The sequence below is a fragment of the Muntiacus reevesi genome, chromosome 17 (assembly GCF_963930625.1).
Source record: "Muntiacus reevesi chromosome 17, mMunRee1.1, whole genome shotgun sequence".
Classification (NCBI taxonomy): Eukaryota; Metazoa; Chordata; class Mammalia; order Artiodactyla; family Cervidae; genus Muntiacus; species Muntiacus reevesi.
The window spans coordinates 36,379,559-36,383,564 of NC_089265.1; the positions used below are offsets into that span (position 1 = coordinate 36,379,559).

The 4,006-nt window shown below is 44.1% G+C and overlaps 1 pseudogene; it reads right to left on the reverse strand.

Moving 5' to 3' along the window:
* Positions 1–3,082: 3,082 nt before the first annotated feature.
* On the reverse strand, positions 3,083–3,478 carry LOC136148685 (ubiquitin-like protein FUBI pseudogene; annotated as a pseudogene).
* Between the last annotated feature and the right edge of the window lie 528 nt (positions 3,479–4,006).

Genomic DNA, 4,006 nt, shown 5'->3' on the forward strand with positions numbered 1-4,006 from the left:
TAGTATTAGGTTGGTGAAAAAGTAATTGTGGTTTCAAGCTGTGAATTTTAAATCATTGTAACTAGGCTCAAACACAGCTTTAATCAAAATAGGGCCCACTACAATCAACACATTTTTGCCAACAAGAAATAATTTCATTTATTCCTATAGCATAACAATCCATGCTTCAGAATTCAGTGAACTTCTGGAAAGAATTTTCTGCCTCCTGCTAATTGTGGAAACATTTTCCTGCAAAAAAGTTATCAAGATGCTTGAAGAAGTGGCAGTCAGTTAGTGAGAAGTCAGGAGAATATGGCGGATGAGGCAAAACTTTGTAGCCCAATTCATTCAACTTTTGAAGTGTTGGTTGTAAAAAAAAAAAAAAAGTGAAGTGTTGTTGTGTAATGACTGGTCGGGTGTCATGGTGAAGAATTGTGCCTATTCTGTTGACCAATGCCAGCTGCAGGCTTTGCAATTTTCAGTGTATCTCATCAATTTGCTGAGCTTACTTCTCAGATGTAATGGCTTTGCTGGGATTCAGAGAACTGTAGTGGATCAGACGGGCTGCAGACCACCAAACAGTGACCATGACCGTTTTCGGAGGCAAGTCTGGCTTTGGGACTTCTTCTTTGTCCAACCACTGAGCCGGTCATCACTAGTTATCCTGTATAATCCACTTTTTGTCACATGTCACAGTCTGATTGAGATATGGTTTGTTGTTGTTGCATTGAATAAGACAGAAGATGACACTTCAAAATGACAATTTTTTTTTATTTGAAATCAGCTCATGAGGCACCCACTTACTAGCTTCCTTACCTTTCTAACTTGCTTCAAATGCCAAACAACCGTAGAATGATTGATGTTGAGTTCTTTGGCAACTTCTCGAGTGGTTGTAAGAGGATCAGCTTCAATGAGCCTCTCAGTTGGTTGTTGTTACCTTCTGATGGTCAGCCACTGTTCATTTTCAAGGCTCTTGTCTCCTTTGCAAAACTTCTTGAACCACCACTGCACTGTACATTCATTGGCAGTTCCTGGGCCAAATGCATTGTTGATCTTGCAAGTTGTCTATGCTGTTTAATGACCCATTTTGAACTCAAATAAGAAAGTCACTCTAATTTGCTTTTAGTCTAGCATCATTTCCCTAGTATAAAATAAATGTAAAATACATAGCAAGTAATAAGTCAAAGCAAAACACATAAAGTGAAAAACGCACATTAAGATGATGTGTAACATAACCATATTTATTTAACAATGTATTCCAATATCAAACAGCAAATTTCAACAATGTAAAACCACAATTACTTTTGCACTAACCTAATATTATACTTTAGTATATTATTTTTCATTAAATTAGAATATCTTTTCCTATAGAAAAATTTTATTTTTCTCTCTGGTGTTTGCTCTAAGACTTTGACAGCTACATAGCCACCAGAAACTACCCATAGAATTCTCTCCAAAGCACCTGTTCTCAGGTCACTTGTGTCCCTGAAATGCTGCACCTGGCTGGCTCAAGGGGCTGCAGCCCCACCCCCAAAGCAGGATTATTCCTTTTTAGTACCTGGTGGTTTTTTTGTTTTTTTTTTTAAAGATAGATTTATTTATTTATTTTTCATTTATTTTTTATTAGTTGGAGGCTAATTACTTCACAACATTTCAGTGGGTTTTGTCATACATTGACATGAATCAGCCATAGAGTTACACGTATTCCCCATCCCGATCCCCCCTCCCACCTCCCTCTCCACCTGATCCCTCTGGGTCTTCCCAGTGCACCAGGCCCGAGCACTTGTCTCATGCATCCCACCTGGGCTGGTGGTCTGTTTCACTATAGATAATATTCATGCTGTTCTCGTGAAACATCCCACCCTCGCCTTCTCCCTAGCTGGTGGTTTTTAACACCAAACTAGTAACCAGTCTTTCCCATGATCTTTGTGAAATCCCAAAACAACCCCAGGTAATTTGGTAATTCAGCAGATTCTATTAGCTGCCTTTTTCCAGCTCTTGTTCAGTCAAGGTAGGGAGCCTACAGACTCCTGGGTTCCACAGAGGGGGCAGCAATTAAGGAGCCCAAGTCTGAGATTCAGGACAGACTTTTGCTTGTAGTTACAAATGTGCGGTTTTAACAAGAAACACAAAGGTCAAGGATCAAAGGTTCCTGACCTCCCTGTGCTGACTGCGGGCTTGGACAAGCCTCTATTCGAAGCTCTTTGCCACCTGTCCACAAGCACAGGTGATGATGCAGGGGAAACAATCTCGGACACCTTTCATGACCCAGACTGTTCTATTCATTCCATACAGTGTGACTAATAAGAGTGAAACCTTGTCATGTACCAGACACAGTTCTAAATGTTTTATATATGTTAACTCATTTCGTCTTTAAGGCAACCCTGCATGGTGGGTTCTGTCATCATCATTACAACACTATCATCATCTATTTTTAGTAGATGGGAAAGCTGAGGCTCAGGAAGGCCAAATGCACGAACCTGGGGCTTATAGAGACAGGGATTCCAACCCCACTGAACTGGTTATAGAATCTGGGCCATTAACTCTCTTCTCTTTTGCCTCTCTGTGAGGTGAGGTGAGTTCTGCGATTCTATCTTCTGCCTTCCTTCCAAACCTAGCCAGAGGTGGTCAGTCAAACACCGTGACTCACCAGCAAAACAGCAAAGTAATGAATCACCCCTTCCCTGCCCTCTAGCTGCCTCAGGGCCCCCTGCCCCACCATTCTCCTCCTCCTTCAATTATGCAAAGAGGGCAGCCGCGAGGACAAGTCAATGGGCCCCCCTCCTGTCCTCCGCGAGGACAAGTCAATGGGCCCCCCAAGTCAATGGGCCCCTCCCCTGCCCCACCATTCTCCTCCTCCTTCAATTATGCAAAGAGGGCAGCCGCGAGGACAAGTCAATGGGCCCCCCTCCTATAGCAGCAAAGCACTATAATTCTTTGCTGGTTTGGGGAAAAAGAAGAAATACAACATCCAACACTTAATGAACACACTCTGCACATGCACACATGTATAAGTTAACTCAGTTGGTTTTCAACACCCCCCCCCCTTTTTTTTTTATTGTGCTAAGTGGTTTTATTAGAGAAAGATGAGATTATAGCAGACTCAAGAATTGGCATTGGGGCCCTTCTTGCCAAAGGTGGGCGCAACCTTGACAAAGCCCTGATTGTACTACGTAATGCCTCTTGGCCCGGCCAGGGTTCTTTTTCTCTTGTTTGGCCACCTTGGAAGTCTGACGTCTTACTTTACCAGCACAGGCCAAAGAACCATGGACTTTACCTCCAAGCATGTGGCCAGCTGCTTCTAGAGTGCTCAGAGCTTTACCCTACATTGGCCTAGGGTAGCCTCATCCTCTAGGGATGTGCCTGTCAGGAGCAGGACTTGATCTCCTGGAGCGACACTCTCCAACAAGGCTACATGAGCCTTGATCTGGGCGAGTGACTCTTGGCCAGTCGCCTGGAGAGTGTATAGCTCCTGGGTGTAGACAAAGAGTTGCATGTTGCTGACTAGATCACAGACACTGCTGCCACTGTCTTGAAGATGGAGTTGAGAAAGCATAACCTGTGTTATTTAACTGGGGTAAAATGACTTTACAATCCTGTGTTCATTTCTGCTGTACATTAAGGTGAATCAGATTTAAGTATCCATATATCCCCTACCTCTTGAACCACCCTGCTCCCCACCATCCCACCCCTCTAGGTCATCACAGACCACCAAGCTGAGCTCCCTGTGTTACACAGCTGCTTCCTGCTAGCTAACTGTTTTACACATGGTGAGTGAAGTGAAGTGAACACCACTCAGTCGTATCCGACTCTTTGTGACCCCATGGACTATACAGTCCATGGAATTCTCCAGGCCAGAATACTGGAGTGGGTAGCGTTTCCCTTCTCCGGGGGATCTTCCCAACCCCAGGGGTCAAACACAGGTCTCCCGCATTGCAGTCAGATTCTTTACCAGCTGAGCCACAAGGGAAGCCCAAGAATATTGGCGTCGGTAGCCTATCCCTTCTCCAGCAGATCTTCCCGACCC